The following is a 22236-nucleotide window of genomic DNA, read 5'->3' as shown; positions in this document are numbered from 1 at the left end:
GTTGTCTTCTATTAGCCTTCCTTCAGCTTTCTAGCAGTTTCCTTTCTCCTCTCCATTGAATATTTTCTGCTGTTAAGGTGAAATAAAAACCCCTTCAGCTTGTAAGCTTATTAAGAGAGGACTCAAGGAAAATTTTGCCTGCCCAGAAATGCAGAGCATAATGCTGACTGACAGCAGAAGAATTAAATGAGAAGCAATGACATGAATATAATCTGAGATTATCTGTGGTCAAATGACATGAAAATACAGTCCAAGTTTATAACATAAGGCTGTGGTTCTTGATGCTTTGTCCACAGGTGCTCCATAAATGGTAGCTACCATTATTATGAGTTTAGTTATAAGTTGTTGTCAGTTGGGGCCCCCTTGTTCCTCAGAGACCTCCATACAGTTGGTTTTTATCGATGTCAGTTCCGTGACCTGTGGAAGACAAGTCCCCCTCCTAGATTTCTGCAGCTACCTGCACACTAGACTCCTTAAAATTCCCGTTTCCTAGTTCCACATGGGCGGCTCCCATGCTTTGTTGTATTGTTCCGAATATACTGTTATGAGTTTTCCAAAGAAACAAGTACGTATCTTGTTTGTGAGTAATTAGACTTTATTGAAGAGTTCACAGGTGGAACTAGAGAAGGATTTATGTCACCGAAAAATAAAACAAAACATTTCCCAATCACTGAAAGCATCAGCCTTCTTGAAAGAATTTCCCACAAATGTGGAGCGTGCTTGGCCCCTCAGTTGCCTCAGTGTCTTTCTATCCCAAGGGATCTCTCCTTTCTCTCTTTTCCTTACTTTCAACAGTGAAGCAGCAACCAACTAACTACCACCAACAAAATCCCTGCCTGGCCCCATATACAGCCAGTGCCCTGCTCCTCAGAGTCTTCAACACCGCACAGAAACCAGGCAGCATGGGAGGATTAGAAGGGCTCCCCTTCAACCTCAGACATTATAAAGTATTCTCCCCAGGAGGGATTCTGGCCAATAGGGGTTTTTAAAGACTCTTCTTAGTCACTCATCTTCCAAGTCACTTAGTCACTCATCTTCCCAGTCACTCATCTTCCCATGTCTCACTTCCCAGCTTCAAAAGCCACTTCAGCTCATTTCTATTTCTTCTCCTCTAAATGGGAAGTTAAAATATTTATTCTTTTACCATTCTTTTTCTTGTGGCATGTCATTTCTATTCCCTAAAGTCGTTATTTTCCGTTTAATTCGCTGGGCATAGCTAAGGTCTTAGAGTTCTTCCCGTATCCTACAATGCCTAGCACCCTACTTTGATCCCAGTTTTCTTGAATAACCTGCATATTTGTATCAAGAGTTTTGGCTGTGGCTTGCTTGATACTCCCAATAAATGCTCTGCTTAAACTGAGACCATCTTTGATCTCTTTTCTTTTTCCTTATTACTTATTACTTAGACTTTTTGTCTCCCCCATTTGAGTACTTTCTCTCCTGTCTTTTTCTATTCTTCTCCAAAAAGAATGGGGAGCAACTTTTAAAAAGAGATTAGAACGGTATATGTCTTTTACTACATAGCTTGTTTTTATTTTTTTTTCTCTATTAGAAAGTAATTTTTTTTGAGTAGGGTCTCTTTAGAGTCACATAACTAGGATAAAGGAAAAATCAATCAATTCTTTAATATAATGCCATAATTGGTTACTAAAAATACAATCATCTTAAAAACTAAAAATGTACAATGGATGATACATTTTAGCTAAGATCAGATGTTCATAGTATAAAAGTACAAAGAGTATTTTAAAAGCAATGGTTATAAGCAAATGACAAATTTTTTAAAAGAAATTTTTGGGAAGCATTTTATCTTTTTCAAAGAAGAATAAAAGAATGAATTTTTTAGTGTCATAATTTATCCTAAATGTCATTGTATCATATACATGTTTTATCTCCACATGGATGAGTTATCATAATATAAATTATAGCAATGAGTCACACACCGTAAATTATTTACTGAGCAGGGGATAAAGCCAAAAGAGTAAAATTCCAGAGTCTAAGAATACAATTTTCTGCCACTTCTGTTTTCAATTATATAAATCTTTATTGGCATTCACCTTTAATCTTGTATTGTAATAATCATGTATAAGCAGCGATTAAATGGTTAAGTTTTGGCTTTGACATTAGACTAACAGGACTGCCATCCTAGCTCTGCCTTTTACCGACTGTGTGGCCTTAGGTATGTTATTCAGTATCTCCATGTCTCACTTTCGGCATTTGTAAAATTGGTGTAAAATTTAACTAGTACATGTGGTGATTACAACTCTGTTTAGGTCACAGTGAGAGTTTAATAAATATTAATCCAGATGAATTTATGGCCTTCCTTCGGTGTGTGCGGCACCTGCTTAGGCACTGTTGGTTGCCTAGCTAGTGGCTTGCCTCCTTCTCTTTCTTGCTGGCAGAATCCGTCTTCTGTGAGAGAGGTCAAACATATCTGATGCTCATTTTTCCAAGCCTCCCTCATATTGGGGCACGACTCTGACCTGACTCAAGCCAGTAACTTAAGGATTAGTCTGCTAGCAGGAGGGAGGTGGAGGAGTTGGAGATGGTGGTGTTGAGATTGTTTTTGGATAATAATTTCCTTCCTGGAAAAAAAAAGGGGGGAATTACCTAGGAAAATTCCACCCCTCTTTCCTAGAAGAGTGCCAGGAGGTGTTTTTTCTCTAGCTCCTTTAGGTGTAGGGTTAGGTTGTGTATTTCAGACCTTTCTTGTTTCTTGAGAAAGGCTTGTATTGCTATATACTTTCCTCTCAGGACTGCCTTTGCTGTATCCCAAAGATTTTGAACAGTTGTGTTTTCCTTTTCATTGGTTTCCATGAATTTTTTAAATTCTTCTTTAATTTCCTGGTTGACTCATTCATTCTTTAGTAGGATGCTCTTTAGCCTCCATGTATTGAGTTCTTTCCAACTTTCCTCTTGTGATTGAGTTCTAGTTTCAAAACACTGTGGTCTGAAAATATGCAAGGAATAATCCCAATCTTTTGGTACCAGTTGAGACCTGATTTGTGACCTAGGATGTGATCTATTCTGGAGAAAGTTCTATGGGCACTAGAGAAGAATGTGTGTTCTGTTGCTTTGGGATGGAATGTTCTGAATATGTCTGTGAAGTCCATTTGGTCCAGTATGTTGTTTAAAGTCTTTATTTCCTTGTTGATCTTTTGCTTTGATGATCTGTCCATTTCAGTCAGGGGGGTGTTAGTCCCCCACTATTATTTGTATTGTTGTCAATGTGTTTCTTTGCTTTTCTTATTAATTGCCTTATATAATGGCTGCTCTCATGTTAGGGGCATAGATATTTACAGTTGTTAGATCTTCTTGTTGGATAGACCCTTTAAGTAGGATACAGTGTCCTTCCTCATCTCTTATTACAGTCTTTGTTTTAAAATCTAATTTGTCTGATGTAAGGATTGCCACCCCAGCTTTCTTTTGGTGTCCATTAGCATGGTAAATGGTTTTCCACCCCCTCACTTTCAATCTGGGGGTGTCTTTGGGTCTAAAATGAGTCTCTTGCCGACAGCATGTTGATGGGTCTTGTTTTTTAATCCATTCTGATAGGCTGTGTCTTTTGATTGGGGCATTTAGCCCATTGACATTCAGGGTAACTATTGAAAGATAGGAATTTAGTGCCATTGTATTGCCTGTAAGGTGACTGTTACTGTATATTGTCTGTGTTCCTTTCTGGTCTATGATGCTTTTAGGCTCTCTCTTTGCTTAGAGGACCCCTTTCAATATTTCTTGTAGGGCTGGTTTCATATTTGCAAATTCCTTTAGTTTTTGTTTGTCCTGGAAACTTTTTATCTCTCCTTCTATTTTCAATGACAGCCTAGCTGGATATAGTATTCTTGGCTGCATATTGTTCTCGTTTAGTGCTCTGAAGATATCATGCCAGTCCTTTCTGGCCTGCCAGGTCTCTGTGGATAGGTCTGTTGCCAATCTAATGTTTCTACCATTGTAGGTTACCTATCTCTTCTCCCGAGCTGCTTTCAGGATTTTCTCTTTGTCTCTGAGACTCGTAAGTTTTACTATTAGATGTCAGAGTGTTGACCTATTTTTATTGATTTTGAGAGAGATTCCCTGTGCCTCCTGGATTTTGATGCCCATTTCCTTCCCCACATTAGGGAAGTTCTCTGCTATAATTTGCTCCAATATACCTTCTGCCCCTCTCTCTCTTTCTTCTTCTTCTGGGATCCCAATTATTCTAATGTTGTTTTGTCTTATCGTATCGCTTATCTCTCGAATTCTGCCCTCGTGATCCAGTAGTTGTTTATCTCTCTTTTTCTCAGCTTCTTTATTTTCCATCATTTGGTCTTCTATATCGCTGATTCTCTCTTCTGCCTCATTTATCCTAGCAGTTAGTGCCCCCATTTTTGATTGCACCTCATTAATAGCCTTTTTGATTTCGATTTGGTTAAATTTTAGTTCTTTTATTTCTCCAGGAAGGGTTTCTCTAATCACTTCCATGCTTTTTTCAAGCCCAGCTAGTAGCTTTAAAATCATGATTCTGAGCTCTAGGTCCGACATCATACTGATGTCCGTATTGAGTATGTCCCTGGCAGATGGTACTACCTCTTGTTCTTTTTGCTGAGGTGATTTTTTCATCTTGTCATTTTGTCCAGAGGAGAATAGATGAATGAGAGAACAAAATGCTAACAGGTTAACAACGTCCCCAGCAAATATACTCTAAACAAATCAGAAAAGACCTGAAACCAGGGGAAAAGAAAGGGAAAGAAAGAGAAAGGGAAAAAAAAAAGGAAAAAGAAAAAGATAAAAACAAAAAAAACAGACTATGATCAAGTATGATCAGGCTAGTGCATAGATCAGTGCCACACACTAGATTTTGGTCTGTTAGAAGAAAGTGCCTCCTAAAATTTTAAAGAAAGAAAGACTTATATATGTACAAAATAAGGGTTGATACAATGAAGGGATGAAAGATGACTGTAAAGATGAAAATTATAAAAGATTTTATAAAAGGAATTGATAAGATAAGAAGTTGTTTGAAAAAAGAAAGAAGATGATTTAAAAAAAAAGAAAAAAAAAGGGAGAGAATGTGATCTGGCAGGAGACTAGAACAAAGCCATACACTAGTGATTTAGGGTATATTTTGATCTGGTAGAAGAAACTGTATCTCAAAATTTTAAAGAGAGAACAACTTCTATATATATATGCCAAAAATAAGGGTATCTACTATGAAGGGATAGAATATGACCCTAAAAATGAAAAATAAAAATGTTTCTTTTTCCAAAAAGGGATTGATAAGATGTTGGTTGAAAAAGGGAAAAAGAAAAATTAAAAAAAAAGTTAAAAAAATTAACTTTGAAAAATTAATGAATCGTGGTAAAAAAAGCCATGAATTCTATGTGCAGTATTCCCCTAGCGCTGGAGTTCTCCCGTTCTCCTTGACCGGTAAACTTGGTCTTGGCTTGCTGGCTGTTCGTGCTGATCTTCTGGGGGAGGGGCCTGTTGCCATGGTTTCCAAATGTCTTTGCCGGAGGCGGAATTGCGCCGCCCTTTTCGGTCCGGGCTAAGCAAGCTGCTCGGGTTTGCTCTCAGGAGCTTTTGTTCCCTGCAAGCTCTCGGTACAGCTTTGGAGGATGAGAGTGAAAATGGTGGCCTCCCAATCTCTGCCCAGAGGAGCCAAGAACTCGGGGCCCCGCTCCTCAGTGCGCCCCCAGAGAAAAGCAGTCACTCCCATGTCCCCGGTCTCCGGCCGCACTCCCCCGCACTCCGGCCGCACTCCGCACTCGGCCTGTGACCGAGCGTTTCTATCTCTGGCGCCCGACCCCATGTGGAGTCTCCAAACCCAGCAGATCCCTGCAGTGCGCTCCTGCGCCGCTCCTCCTGGGGGAGGAAGGGGAGTCTCCCCGGATCTGCCGCTTGTTGGGTCCCTGCTGGAGGAGCCGTGGCCCGACTGGGCCGCAGATCACAGTTTATGGCAACCTTGAGCTGAGAGGCCGCGCCTCGGCTCCGTCTCTGCAGCCGCTTCCCCGCTCCGATACCCGGGAGCTCTGCCGCACTCAGGCACCCCCGGTCTCTCTGTGACCCCGAAGGTCCTGAGACCACACTGTCCCGCGAGGGTTCCACCCCCCGCTTAGCCACTGGAGCGACGTCCCTCAGCGGAGCCGACTTCTCAAAGTTCCGATTTTGTGCTCCACGGCTCTATCACTTGCCAGAAGCGGCCGACGGAGGCCCCCTCCCCCGCCGTCTATCTTCCCAAATATCGCCTCGGATTCACTTTTCCGCACGTCCTACCTTCCAGAAAGTGGTCGCTTCTCTGTTCAGAGAGTTGTTGCTACTCTCTTCTTCGGTCTCCTGTTGAGTTCGTAGGTGTTCAGAATGGTTTGATCCCTATCCAGCTGAATTCCTGAGACCAGACAAAATCCAGGTCTCCTACTCCTCCGCCATCTTGTTCCACCCCCCAGAAAATAATTTTTTTAAAGATTTTATTTATTCATTTTAGAGAGAGAGACAGTGCAAGCTGGAGGGAGAGGGAGAGAGAGTATGAAGCGGACTCCGGGCTGAGCACAGAGCCGGAGGTGGGACTTGATCCCACAACTGTGAGATCCTGACTAGAGCCATTATCAAGAGTCGGCCACTCAACCGACAGAGCCACCCAGGCGCCCCTAAAAGAAAATAATTTTTTATTTAAAAAATTTTTTTTATTATGTTCAGTTGAAAGTAATTTTTAAAAAAGCAAACAACCGGGGCACCTGGGTGGCTTAGTCGGTTGAGCCATGGACTCTTGGTTTCTCTACAGGTCATGATCTCAGGGTCCTGGGATTAAATCCGGTATTGGGCTCTGCGCTGAGCAAGGAGTGTGCTTGGGATTCTCTCTCCCTCTCTCTGTGCCCCTCTCACTTGAAATCTCTCTCTCTCTCAAAGAAATAAATAAATCTTTTTTTTTTAGATTTTATTTATTTATTTGAGAGAGAGCAAGTAAGGGGAAGGGGGAGAGGGAGAGGGACAAGCAAGCTCTGCGCCAAGCACAGAGCCCCATGTGGGGCTCCATCCCAGGATGCTGAGATCATGACCAGAGCTGAAATTAAGAGTTGGAGGCTTAACCAACTGAGCCACCCAGGTGCCCCAATAAACAAATCTTTTTTTTTTTTTTTAATGCAAACAACAAAGCTAATCCTTTAGCTTTCTTAAGTTTCTCTTTAAGTGTATACTAGACCATAATATGCTGTGTACCAATTTTATGTTGTACCCCTGCATTATTAATATTCTGTTTCCAAAGGATCACATTCTGTTTTCCTATGAATATTTTTCTTCATAATTGACCCCATTTTCAGAGTATTTTTAACTTTTTTGTTTTTTTGCTTTTTTCTGTTTTAAGGTATTACTGAAGTTTAACTCACATAAAATATTGCATTAGTTTCAGGTGTACAATATATTGCTTTGACATTCCATATGTTACTCAATGTTCGTAAGTGTGGTCACCATCTGTCACCATACCATTATTACAATATTATTGACTATATTCCCTATGCTGTACTTTTAATCCCTGTGACTTATTTATTTTATAGCTGGAAGTTTGAAGCACTTAATCCCCTTTATCAATTTCACCCAACTTCCCACCCACCACCTCTCAGGCAACCAACCACCAGTTTGTTCTCCAGGAGTCTGTTTTTCCCTTTGTTTATTTGTTTGTTTTGTTTTTTAGATTTCACATGTAAGTGAAATGATATGGTATTTGCCTTTGTCTGACTTATTTCACTTAGGTCCATCCATGTTGTCACCAATGGCAAGATCTCATTCTTTTTTACGGCTGAGTACTATTCCTCTGCGCGCGCGCGCGTGTGTGTGTGTGTGTGTGTGTGTGTAGCATTTCTTTGTCCATCCATCTATTGAGGGATGCTTGTGTTGCTCCCATACCTTGGCTATTGCAAATAATGCTGCAATAAATATAGGGATGTGTGTATCTTTTTGATTTGGTGTTTTCATTTTCTCTGGGTAAATGGCCAGTAGTAGAATTATTACCATATCGTAGTTCCATATGGTATTTCCATTTTTAATTTTTTGAGTAAGCTCCGTACTGTTTTACACAGTGGTTGCACCAATTTACATCCCCACTAGCAGTGTACAAGTGTTTCCTTTTCTCCATATCCTTTCCAACACCTATTTCTTGTCTTTTTGATAGCAGCCATTCTGACAGGTGTGAAGTGGTATCTCTTCATGGTTTTGATTTGCATTTCCCTGAGGATTAGTGATGTTGAGCATCTCTTCATGTGTCTATTGGCCACTTTCATATCTTCTTTGCAAATTGTTTATTCCGTTCTTCTGTCCATTTTTAAATCAGACTGTTTGGTTTTTAGTGTTGAGTTGTGTAAGTTCTTTGTATATTTTGAATATTAACCCCTTATTGGCTATATCATTTACAAATATATTTTCCCATTCACCTAAGTTGCATTTTTTGTTGTTGTTATTGATGATTTCCTTTGCTATGCAATTATGAGTGTTCTTTAAATAGTTAACTAACTCTCAAATAAACTCTAGTTATATTCGTAGATTTTCAAGCAATACAAGAATAATAAAATAGTGTCTATACTCTCTATGACCACACAACATCTTTATGCCATGAGACCTAGACTGCTTACCTTTATTCTTAAAGCCTTTACTACCTAATCAGAGCCAAACAATAATATATTTTATAAAGGAAATTTCATACTCATGCATCATTTTCCTTTGGTCAGTCAAAAAAATGCTAACGTCTGTAGGATAGAATACCTAACTTACAACATAAGGATAAGCAGTGTTATTTTCTGCATGATATTAAAACAAAATTTTTTATTTAAAAGTTGCCATATAATATATTAAATATTCTATACATGAAATAATTCTACTGAGAGTAAATATTGAACATATGCTACAACTTGGGCTGAATTTTACAGTGTTTATTTAACTAGTCAAACATTCTAGATTTTTGCAGGTTGTGATAATTACTAGAATCATTTATAGTGTAGAAGGAAAAGTAGATTCACATATGCTACTATGTTTTTTTGTTTTGTTTTTTGTTTTTAAGACTCATGTCTGAAGCCTCAAATTCTGTGGAAAATATCTGGATGAAAAGAGATAAACAGATCCAGCAATCTCACTCCTTGGTATTTATCTAAAGGAATTGAAAACATATGTCCACATAAAAACCTCCATGCAGATGTTTATAGCAGCCTTATTCATAATTGCCAAAACTTGGAAGCAAATGAGATGTCCTTTGGTAGGTGAGTGGATAAATAAACTCTGGTACATCCAGACAATGGAATATTATGGATATGAGATATTAAGCCATGGAAAACATGGAGGAAACTTAAATGCATGCTACCAAGTAAAAGAAACCAATCTGAAAAGGACACATACTGTAAGATTTCAACTATATGACATGCTGGCAAAGGCAAAACTATGGAGACAGTAAAAAGATAGTGGTTGCTAAGGGTTTGGGGAAAAGGAGAGATGAAAAGGCAAAGCACAGGGAATTTTTAGGGCAGTGAAAATACTCCTTATGATGTTGTAATAGTGAATGCAACGTCCTTATGCGGTTATCCAAACTCATAGAATGTGCAACACCAAGAGTGAACCCTAATGTAAACTATGGACTCCGGGTAGTAATGATTTGTCAAACCAGCTTCATCAGTTGTAACAAATGTTCTGTCTGGTGGGAGATATTGATAGTGGGGGAGACTATGTATGTGTGTGGACAGGGAATATATGGCATGTCTTTGAACATGCCATATATTTAGCTGTGAACTCAAAACTTCTCTAAAAAAGAAAGTCTAAAAAAAGAGAGAGATAATCATTCTTGATTTTATGTCGTGTGCTTTACACCTTAGAGCAAGTGTTGTTTACTAATACCTACCACCTATAGGACACTTACGATTTGATCAGACAGGGCTATATGCTCTACAAATATGACCTCAATCATCACAACAATCCGATCGGGCAGGTAGAATTATTTATTTATTTATTTATTTATTTTTGGGAAAAACACAACTTAGAGAAGTAACTTGCCCAAGACTTGTAGTTAGAAAACATGAATACAGGTTGGTATGGTTCCAAAGACTTTGCTCTTAACCACTGTTATTATAACAGCCCATTTCAACCTCACCCCACACTTACGCCCAGCCCAGACAACAATGGTTTAGTTAGTGCAGAACTGGAGTAGTTGCCTGTCTCAGTGTTTTCTGGTAAGGACCTCTTTCAACAACAGGTAACATGTGCCTGCTCCTATAAACTAAATGTTTATGTTCTCCCCGAATTCATATTTTAAAACCCTAATTTCCATTGTGATGGTATTTGAAGGTGGGGCCTGTGGGACGTAATTAGGTCATGAAGGTGCAGCCCTCATTATGGGATTAGTGCCCTTATAAGAAGAGACATGAAAGAGCTTATCTTGATCTTGGACTTCGCTGACTCCAGAACTGTAAGCAATAGCTTTCTGTTATTTAAGTCACCCAGTTAATGGTACTTTTGTCATAGTATCCTGAACTAAGACATACACTTTCTCTCTAGGAAAAGTGATGCCTTTCTGTTCCCCAAGACTTTGCTCAGTCTTTGTTTGACTTACCCTGTGGACAACCACCCTTATGGTAAATGGAGTCTACCTAATTGTAAGACTTAAATAAAACTACAGTACTTAAGAGAATATGTTGGCTAACTGAATATAATAAAGGGGGAGAGAGAGAATATGATGCTGGCATGTGTTTAGATTATCCATTATTAGAACAGAATGGAAGGTCCAGAAGTAGACACACACATGAATGGTCTAATCATTTTCAGCAAAAGCAATAAGTTAATTCAATGTGAAAGAAAAAGTCTTTCAAATAAATGATGATAGAACAACTGGATATCTATATAAAATGAAGTAAACCTTGATACCTGCTTCATTCCTTCCAAAAAAATGAATGGAAGATGGATTGTTCATACAGGAGTGCCTGGGTGGCTCAGTCAGTTGAGCATCTGCCTTCGGCTCAGGTCATGATCTCGGGGTCCTGGGATGAGCCCCGCATCAGGCTCCCTTCCCCCTCTGCCTCTTCCTCTGCTCATGCTCTCTCTCTCAAATAAGTAAATAAATAAACTTTTTAAAAAAGATAGATCATACATTTAAATATAAAAGCTTAGAATCATAAAAAGTCTAGAAAAAATACAATTATCTCCACAAAACTATAAAAGGAAAAGTGGACAAGGATATTTGATTGTATCCAAATTTAAAATTTCTGCTCACCGAAAGGTATCATTAAGAAAATGAATGGGCAGAGGCGCCTGGGTGGCTCAGTCGGTTAAGCGGCTGCCTTCGGCTCAGGTCATGATCCTGGAGTCCTGGGATCGAGTCCCACATCGGGCTCCCTGCTCGGCAGGGAGTCTGCTTCTCCCTCTGACCCTCCCCCCTCTCATGCTCTCTCTCTCTCTCTCTCATTCTCTCTCTCGAATAAATAAATAAAATCTTTAAAAAAAACCAAAATGAATGGGCAAGATACAAAGTGGGAGAAAATATTCATTATATATATATTTCATATAAGATTTTTTTCAGAAAATATAAAGAACTACAAACCAGTAGTAAAAGGACAACCCAATACAAAAAGGGCAAAAGACTGAATAACACTTCATAAAAGATACACTTATGGTTCATAACTATTAAAAAGGTGCTCAACATCATTAGTTATCAGGGAAATGCAAATAATATCACAATGAGATGCCACTTCACATCTACTAGAAGAGCTAAAATTTAAAAAAAAGTGGCTCTACTGAATGTTGGCAAGGATGTAAAGTAATTGAACCCCACATACACTGCTGGTACAACCATTTTCAAGATGGATATAGCATTTTCTTAAAAGTTAAACACATGTATATCTCATTACCCAGCAATTCCATTCCTAGATAAGAAAATGAAAATGTATATTCATAAAATGCCTTTTATAAAATGGGTGCCTGGGTGGCTGGGTGGCTCAGTCGCTTAGGCGTCTGCCTTCTGCTCATGTCATGAAACCGGGTTCCTGGGATTGAGCCCCGTGTCAGACTCCCTGCTCAGTACGGGGGTGGGAGGGGATCTGCTTCTCCCTCTCTCTCTGCCACTCCTCCCTGCTTGTGTGTTCTCTCTCTCTCTCGCTCACTCGCTCGCTCTCAAATAAATAAATAAATAAATCTTTTTTGTAAAAATGCCTTTTACAAGAATGTACATAGCAGCCTTATTCATGATAACCCAAAACTGCAAACAAGTAAATATCAACAGGAGAATTGATAAATTGTGATATATTCAGATAACTGAACAATACCACTCCACAAAAAAAAGAACAAACTACTAAAATATGCAACAACATAAGTGGATCTAAAAAACATAAATATTGAGTGAAGGGAGGCAGATGCAAAGGAATATATATTGTATGACTGCATTTATATGAAGATCAAGAATCAGCACATTTATCTCTAATGACAGAAATTAGAAAGTGGTTGTCTTGGAGAGTGCATGTCTGAGGGGTGAAGGTAGTTTTGGTTAATGGACTGGAGAGAAATGCAATAAACTTTCTGGGTTCATGTAAATGTTCTAGGTCTTGTTTTAGGTAGTAGCTTTGTGGGTGTGTATAACTGTCAAAACTCATATTCTGAACATTTAATATCTGTGCACTTTATTGAATGTAAATTATACCTCAATTTAAAAGTGGCCTGTAGCCTTCAGGAATTAAGTAGTTATTGAAGGAAGTCTTTGATGGGAATGGCAGAAAAAAGAATAAAAGATGGAGGGGTGTGTTTGCTATTTATAACTACACTGGGGTGCTTAAAGAAAAATGTGATAAGCTTAGAGGTCCGGAGAGCTTCTATGATTGCTGTAAAAATGTATCTCTATGAGTTGCTAGAATGACACATCCAAATCAAGGATTAATGCTGTGAAAGGCTAAACTACAAGGTAAGTTGAATAAACAGACTCGCCAGGTCTTTCAGGTAAAAATTAAGACATTGATTGAGAAGTTGGATCTTGAGAATCGTAATGGACCTGTTTGGGTGACTTGCATAATTCTATCATCTTGATAGACCCTACAGAGCTCTTTGCTTTCTGAAGAAGTCTTCCTTCTCTTCCTTATAAGGCTGGTCTTGTCTTCTTTGAAAATTCTGAAGTGACTTCATCTGAGGAATTTACCTTGTGAGGAGTTCCCGATTCTCTTAATAACTCACTGCTATCACTTCTTTATATCTCTAGACTAGCACCATCCAGTGCTAGAAATAGAATGTGAGCCATATACACAATTTTATTTTTTTAGTAGCAAAAGTAAAACCTGTAAAAAAAGAGCTAAATTTAAATTTTAATAATATATCTTATTTAACTCAACATACCTAAAATATTATTTCAATAAATGATTATTATAAAATTGAGATATTTTGTCCTTTTTTTCATATGCAATTTCAGTGTTTGTTTTGCCCTTACAACATGTCTCAGTTAAGACTACTCACATTTTAAATGTTCAGTAGCCATAGGTGGCTAGTGGCCTCTGTATTCTCTATATACTTAGGGAGATAGGATGTTAGAATGGATTTATCATGTGTGACTCAGTCACCTATCTCCAATTGTATCCTGAGAAGGCCTAGAGGACCTTCTCTTCACTAATGCATTGAGAAAATATTGGGAGGGAGAGGAAGCTGTTGTCCTCTAAGCCCAGGAATGAAGTTAGGAGATGCTGCAATTGAATAGGATCTCTAATTCCCTAATGGAAATAATAGGATATCAAAGTGGCAGAGGCCAACTGACAGCGCTTAACCAACTGGGATGAGATAGCAGTGGTTAGTTACCATAATAGGCCCTGGGGCCAGAGCAGTAATCATAGTTGTCTGACTGGGAGGGATCTTTAGCAGTGTGAAAGTGATTATGGTATCCCTGTAATTGAAATGGATGGACAGCCTACTAAGATCTTACTTGATCTATAATAATGAAAAATTGCTAGATCTGATGAAGAGAGATCTGAACTTCATCACCTTAATGGAGATTTACAGCATCTCGACATTGCTTCTTAATTCATGGCTATTATAATAAGAGGGTCAATTGGTAGGCCCTGGAATGGCTCTTTTCTACTGAAAAAGTTAACCTAAGTCCCATACCATATTTCTAGGGGAATTCTAGTGATTAATGCCACCATCAAAGACTTGAAAGATGCAGGTGTGGTGATTCTGACCACACTCCCATTTAACCTTCTATTTGGCCTGGGTAGAAGATGAATGGGTCATCTAAAATGTTGATCCAGATGTAGTCTTTTTATTAGGTGAATAAGTACAATTCCTAGCATCTAGTATGCAGATATTGCTCTGACAAATGTCTTTTATTCACCCTAATATATGTAGAACAGCTGAAGTTGTTTGATTTTTATCTGGAAGTGAGAGAACGTGAGAGAATTTATTGCTTTACATAAGAGCTATGTTAGGTCTTTAGTTCTCTGTCATACTATAGTGTGCAGAGACCATGATCATTTCATTACCTTTTGGGGCATTGCTTTTGTCTACTACATTTATTGTATTGTGCTGGCAGAACCTGATGATCAGGAAATATCACATACCTTATTGCCTTGTGTAGCAAATTGTTTCCATAGACTCAATGTGACTTTGACACTGTCCCATCAAGAGGTGGAATCTTTTACTTTCTCTCTTGTATTTGGGCTGGCTCTCTGATATATTTTAGATAGCAAAATGCAGTGGAAGTGGTTCTGTGTAACTTGTGTAGCCTTAGATCTGCAGTTTCTTCCTTTGCTACCTAGGACACTCACTCTTGGAACGCACCTGCCATGAAAAAAAGTTCAAGTTGGCCACATGCAGAGCTACATGGATAGGGTGAAAGAGGCCTTAGCCTTCCAGTTGAGCCCACCTAGTCACCAAACATATAATTTTGGATATTCCAGCCTCAACAGCTATCTGGTTGCAACTTGATGAGAGACACCACCTATTGCCACATGGAGGAAAAAACCCACCCAGCTGAACCCTGCCTGAATTTCTCACCGCAGAATCATGAACAAATAAAATCGTTGTTGTTTTAACCCACTAAGTTTGTTAAAACAGCAAAAGAAAACCAAAACATGTTGGAAAGAACACATGCAACTCAGAGTGGGGGATAAACCCTATGAAAATAATTTATTACACAACCAAACTATTTTTTTAAATTGCTTTATTTTGCTAAATTTTATTTGCTTCCATCAATATCTTTAAACCACTATTTCATTGTTTGCCACTTTTACAATTACAGTATATATTTGTTCCCACGAGGAAGGAAAACAAAATTACCACCCACCATTGCATCTTGCATCTGCTACACACAAATGTACCATAAATGAGTTTAATATTTATGAGGTACTTGTTTTAAATGCTTTATATCAGAGGTCTGCACACTCTATCCTGTGGGCCAAATCTATCCTGGTATCTATTTTTTTAAATAAAGTTTAATGGGAACACAGCCAAGCCATGTGTTTATGTATCCTCTATGGCATCTTTTATTCATCAATGGCAGAGTTAAATATGGCAGAGACTGTATAATCCACCAAATCTAAAATATTTACTATGTGGACTTCTACAGAAAAAGTATGTTGGCCTCTGCTTTAAATTATGAGGAAATCCTTGATGTATTATTTCATAGGTAGTCAAGTATTTAATGATATTTGGGGAAATTGGCATTTTTGGTTGGGCTGGATGAATTTTTTTTCCATTTAAATAATACAAAATAAGGGATCTATCCAAAAATTCATTATCCAACCAGATTTCAGATTTAGATTAGAACAGATTAGATTTAGAAGAGATGCCATATTTACCTGGATAGTTCAGTTCAAATAGTCAATTTGAGAATCTAATATAATCATCTTGAAATTTTGTGACTGTTTTTCCCTTTGTATGTCTTTTAAAGACATACAATATCTAACACTGATGCAATTTAAGTATTTTTCATAAGAGAAGCCTAATTTTGTGTACAATTTTCTTATTATGACAAGCTAGTAAGTTTAGCTAGAATCACAGGTAAGTGCTGGAAGGACCCTCAAAATTACTTTCCCTGCCCCAGTTCCACACGTCCACCTCCCCCTCCCCCCCTTTTTTTCTTAAAGGAGGGGAAGACTAGCCCAGAGTAGTGAAGTTAGTTGACTTGCCAGAGGTCATGATTCATCAGTAAGAGATGGATCAGTCCCCACTGCTTTTTAGTATTTGCATATATGGAACAGTTATATGTTCGTTATGAATGAACTTTTAACTGCCATGAACTTTTTGCTGGACAATCAGCACTGGGAAAAAAAATCTTTGCTATAATCATCAACTGAATATGTTCTTTAGTAAAATCAGTAATGAGGCATGCCATGTAATGGCTAAACTGCTCAGTTGACAATTGCTCTATTTGCAAATTTCACATTATGGTGTACAATTCTTAACACGAATATTAAGTTGAGGTGGATAGTTTTTTACTTTTCCAAATAAAATCTTGCCTTGCTTGTTCAAGAGTGTATAAATTATACTAGCTGGCTATAGTACAGATGCAAAGAATTTGAAATCTGAAAGGCGCCTTGGAGATCACCGTCCAGCTCCCTAATTTAACAGAAGGAAGGAGGCCTAGGGAAGATCCCAGCTAAACAGCAATACTATATATTTAAAACAAAGTTCCTTGTGTCGCGGTTGTTTGGGCTTTTTCAAATGTCTCCTTTAAAAAAGCAAAGGCAGGGCACTTCCAGGCCAACTATCAGAAAATTCATACTCTATCAGTCTTATTTCTCTTTCTAGGTTGAGCTCAATTAAGATTTTTGGTAACTACACACAAAAGGCCTCTTCTGTAAAACAAAAAGTTTGAAGGGCGGGCGCGAAAAGTTCACCCAGAGCAGCAACTGAGAGACAAAGAGCCTCTCCCCGGCCCCGCCCCCTGATTCCCGCCAATAGCAACAGACGCCGGCCCTTGCTTTCCCCAGCCCGGCCAATCAGCTGCGTCGGCTATGGCCCGACGGAAGGGGCGGGGCGGCCGTTGCCAGAGAAGCCACTTGATGGTTACTAGCTCTATTTTCGTCCCTCTTGCACCTGGCCGGGCACTCTTCCACCGCAAGCAGTTCTAGATATTCGCCTCCCTGCCACCTCGCGTCCTTTGGCTTCCTTTCTAGCTTTCGCCTGCGGCACTGCCCCCTGCGTCCCGCTCTCTCTTAGCCGACACAGGGCTGGAGAGCACAGGTACGCTGGCGGTGGTTTCCACCAACGTTCGCTGAGCGTCATCTTTGCGGCCCCTTTGGACCCCTTCCTTAGCGGAGCGGCGGCGGGCTGACGTCACGGCGGCGTGCTAACGCAGCGGTCGGGGCGTAGGCACGCTTTTGGGAGGCGGGGAAGCTTGGGGTCGGACCGTTTCCTTGCGGTTACCGCAGACGCGCTTAGGGGTTCGGGTGGTCGGGGCCGTATTGGGTCCCGGAAGTGAAAGGCCTTCACGTCCACCCGGAACTAGACCTCAGCCGCTTTCTGCGCATACCTGCCACTTCCCCTAGAATTGACTGCCTGGCCTGGGAAAAAGACAGCGAGGCTCGTATTCCTAGGGAGGGTGTGGTCCCCAGGACCCCAGGGTAGATCATAGTTGATGGGCTTTCCAGAACTAAGCCCTTATCCGGCCGACCCGGGCATGGCGGCGTTTCCTTCGGAAACAATTCCTCTTACTCATTTGGCTGGCTTTTTAAGCGACCACCATATAATATACCCGATTGTGGTAGGCCCTGGGGCTCCTTTAGTGAAGAATACTATGGGAGGCCTGGGAAATTAAGTCCTCCAGGTTCCTCCTAGGTTTCCAGACTCAATAGGAAACTTCTTCAAGTGTGTGGCCTTGGACCGGTCACTTAACTTTCCTGGCTTCAGTTTCCTTATCTGGAAAACGAGGGCAATAATAGTCATTTTGGAGTGGTTGTAATAAAAGAGATTAAGTAAACCAGTGTCAGGTTTTGAGTATAGGTAGTAAGGGTGCTTGTTGATTGAGAAAACCATAGCCACACTGGGGCTGGTATTTAGGATGTATATTTCGGAGACAAAGTTTCCCTGTCACCTCGCCCATAGTAAGGTTTCAGGTGTTTTTGAATTAATGAGGTTCTTGGAGTAGTTTTAAACACTACTTGGCTAAAGGAACAAACCACAGAAAACCTGTTTTTAAAATTAGTTTGCTTTCCTTCTGCTTAGAATAAGAATGTCATGGTCATGTTCCTAATTCTGTAACAGCTAGGTATCCATTTTCTGCCTCTCTTTCTTCTACTTTCACGGTTGATGTGTATAAATAATATGGTTTTTGTACCCAAAAAACCCAAAGGTATGAGAAAGTGGCTTTGTTTATATTGTACAAATGAATGAGACCCAAGGAGCTGAGTATAGCAGTGAGGTTGACATAACATCTACCCACTAAACTCAATTCTTTTGGAAGTCAGTTGTTTTCCCGTGGGCTCTGGTTTAGTAGTACTCAATTTATGACTACTTTGTAGATGATTTGTAATGATTCTGTAAGGAACAGATCTTGAAAGAATTGTTTCGAAAAGTTGGTTTTATACAGATAACTCACGCCTGCAAGTATTTTAAGGAATAGTGATTGACTCGGTATGATTTTTTTTTTCAAGATGAAAAAATTTAAAGAAAAGACCTGGTGGGAAAGCAACCTCAACAATGAGCCAAAGGGACCCTAAATTAAAAAAAAAAAACAAAAAAACACATTCAAACAAACAAAAAACCCCACCTGTAAGTGATACTTCATTCTGTTCAAACCTCCCCACAGCTTTGGCTGGCAAAGTTTATTTCTCATTATGTAGAAGGGGCAACTAAGGCCTGCTGTGGCTAAGAGTTGTCCGTGTCAGGTGGCTCTAAGGACTAAGAACAGGTGAGTCTGGCCCAGTATTTCATTTTAATATGCTGCCTCTGGGTCATCAAGAAGTGAATGGTTAAATTATGTTCAGGCTACCTATACTATGTTTGAGAAAGAAGAAATAATACTTTCAGGAGGTTTTCTTCAAGCCTGCAAGTGAATTTTGGTACTTAAAGGGATAAGCTGTCATTTTCTGGAACAGGTATGTGGAGCAATCCATTCAGATGGGCATGGGTAAATGAAGTGTTATATTTGGTCACTTTCTGTACTGAATCTCTTGCTATTCTAATTCCTTCATTGTTTTTCAAGTTTTTTTTTTTTTTAATCACCAGTGGAAACAACTTTTGATTTCTTCAAAATTTTTTCTAGGAAAACAATGCTGGAATTTCATTTCTCTGGGACCCTAATAACCGGTTTCACTACTTCTACTCTTCTCCCCTCCATATACCTGGTCTATTCTCCAAAATACCACTAAATTTATCTTTTAAAGATACACTTTTGATCTGTTATTATCCTGCTTAAAATGATTTAATGGTCTGTCTTAACCTTTAGGAAACAAGTCAAGCTTTTGAGCTTGGCATACAGTGACCACTTCATTGTGTCCAGTTTCATCCTTTGCCACTTACCCTTGCAAATCATGTCCTTTCATGATTCCTTCCTCTTGCTTGTACTTGACCCTGTACCTAGAATGCCTTTTTCTCTTTCTTTTTGTCATACTCAGATTTGTTTTGCAGGACTCTACAATTCTTTAGTAAACTTTGACTAGTGTGAAGAATAGTGAGAGAGATGAGAAGCATTCCTATATCTACTTTGTGTTCTTTGCTGAATATTTCAGTGAATTTTTCAGGAGAAGTTGTGTGCTTTTGTTTGAAGCCAGTGGGAGCTCGTTTTCCAAGAATGAATGTTTGGCAAAACAGATTGAAATCTGTGAGATTTCAATCTCTTTGGAGAGATTAGTTTTAAATATATATTTGCAGCTGGTTTGTTTACTTAGAGCAATCTAGATGCTAAGGAAGGGCATGAACTGGGATCTTTCTTTTCTCTGACCATGGCCAGCATTATAGTCCCTGAACAGCCATCCCTCAAATGCTTGTTGTTGGCCAAATGGAACATACTTTAGTGAGTGTAGCTGGGTCCGTGTAAACCATGACCACGCCTGGAGAAAGCTTTAAGTACATGCCTTTTTGATAGGGGACTGGTAAAGTCATCTCTCTATAGGAACTTTAATTCCTTAAACATTAAAATATATTTAAATTGCTAATCTTTAGGGGTTTGTTTATTAAATATGTGTGCAGAATATGTGTCTTTGTTTCACCACCAAGTTGTACAGAAGTATATTTGTCAATTGGCAGTATATTCCATGTAATTGAAAACATTTTCTTGCGAAACATCTTTTCCATAGAGGAATACATTTGGCTCACTAAAATGATAGCATTTTTTATAAAGGTAGGACTTTTTATGCTAAAAAAAAATTGTTCAGCACACATATGTTTTTGGTTATAGTATTGTCACAACACAAAAATAGTGCAGTGCCTTGGAACCTTTGAACAATTTTTATCCTGGAAAATATTTCTAGATTGTAAGAATATAATTGTTGATAATTTCTATGGATATATCTGAGACTTGACTTACATAGTTCTCTCTGTTTTGAGAATCAGTAATGAAGATAACATTTTTGAATGTTGGGCTAAGAGTCATTCTAACATCTCTGTTTTTACAATGTGTTAATTTTGTTTACCCTTTAAGATAAGGCACAGTTACTTTTTACAGGCGATGAAGCAGAAAAATGTATTTCATCTTGTGATAAAACTTTTAGAAAAATTGTATAAATAGCTGCCAATAGCCCACAGAGCCAAGTAAGCACTCATTTAAAATACTAATACCAAACTGAATCTTATAAAATATGCCTACCAATTGAAGATCCCTAATCCTCTTACATTTATTTTTGAATTTTTATTCAAAATATAGGAAACATTTTTCTTTTAATGATTCCCCCAAAAGATGAATCAGTGAAGTGAATAAGTAAAAAGCAACTGCCTTTATTCATCACATTAACTGCTCTAAGCCTTGAGTCCTCTCCTTCAATTACTGCTTAGCTTTTATAAGGCTTGTAGATGCTAAGGATTCAAATGTAAATAAGGTATTCTTTCTTGAGATTCCAGTGTGCAGAGCAAGAAATTTTCAACATGTGGATGAATGAAAGGTAAATACCAGTTCCTCTGTGAGTGGGGTAGCTATTGGAACCAAACAGATCAGTAGATGATAGTACTGTTGATTGCAATGATATATCTAGATCATGTTCTTCTTCACTCTTAGGTTTGGTTTTTCATTCGATTTTTTTGTATCCATCTATTTTTAATTCTTCTTTAATTCTTTAAGACTTCAAATAGCTCAAAATACTGTTATGTCTTACTAACAGATGTTTCATATTTCAGCATTCAAGTAGATCATCTTAGATATCTGTAGGTTAATTAGCAGTTCCATTTGTACATGAGTTGTTGGTATTTCAAAAATGTTGGCATGCATTTCTTTGGTCTATGTCCTAAATATTTGTTTCTGTAGTGTATGGAACCTTCAGACAAAAATAGATGTATTTTTACAGACACTTTCAAAGTGTCATTTAGAAATACAAGTAATTTTCAACTTATAATTTCTTCACATCTACTTAAAGTATTGAAAATTCTTGACCAAATGTATTGTAAAATACAGGTTTATAAAAATAAATTACAAAGAGGAAAAACGCTGAAGATCTTAAATATAACATTTGATTTTGCATAAATATAAAATGAAGTCAGGGAGACACATTACCATATATTAGAGTTGTGAAAACACAGCCTTAATGATTGCTAAATCACTAATTTATTACTTAAAATGGAACAGTTCTGAAGAAATTCATGAATATTCCTGTTTAAAAAAATGACACCTCTGAGTTTGAGTGAAAACAGTTGTTTAGTAAAACTTAGAAGTACCTGTCTGTTAACACCAAAGAATATCCTAGAGTGAGCTGGGAAATAGGAATAAATTAATTTAATTTTGTAAGGTCTACTTTCAAAAGAATAAATCTTTTTGTAGCTATTGTTGCCAAATACTTCGAAAAGATATGAAATTTCTATTCTAGGCATACATAACATACATTTCCTATTGGGTAGATATAATGAAACTAAGGACCAGAGTTACCATAGTTTTTATATTTATTTTCTAGTTGACTGGATTAAGATACTATAATACTTCATGAAATAGATTAATAAAAATTTTACATTCTTGTGTAGAAAATTCTTTCTTATGTAGAAAATAACAGGCCTTTTGGAAAGTGTATGGAATTGGCAATTGTTGAATGCTTGGGCAATGCAATTTTGACACTTTTTGAATTAGTATCACAAATGAGTAGCAGTTATAATTTCTATTTTGTCTGTAAAATATTATTCTTTACACATGTT

General features: G+C 38.4%; 1 protein-coding gene across 8 annotated transcripts in view; it reads left to right on the top strand.

The window, feature by feature from the left end:
• Positions 1-22236, top strand: part of ODF2L (outer dense fiber of sperm tails 2 like) — an 86492-nt gene that overhangs the window by 28288 nt on the left and 35968 nt on the right. Inside the window, exons 1-2 of one of the 8 annotated variants that reach the window (XM_027570240.2) lie at positions 16970-17148; positions 20955-21002. The exons of 2 other annotated variants lie outside the window; for them this stretch is intronic. The gene's annotated coding sequence lies outside the window, so the exon portion shown is untranslated. 5 more of the 8 variants (XM_027570266.2, XM_027570258.2, XM_027570249.2 and 2 more) reach the window with 5 other exon arrangements.

The sequence above is a fragment of the Zalophus californianus genome, chromosome 4 (genome assembly GCF_009762305.2).
Source record: "Zalophus californianus isolate mZalCal1 chromosome 4, mZalCal1.pri.v2, whole genome shotgun sequence".
NCBI classification, from domain to species: domain Eukaryota; kingdom Metazoa; phylum Chordata; class Mammalia; order Carnivora; family Otariidae; genus Zalophus; species Zalophus californianus.
Note: the sequence above shows the minus strand (reverse complement) of the source record. Positions and strands in the feature narration are given on the sequence as shown.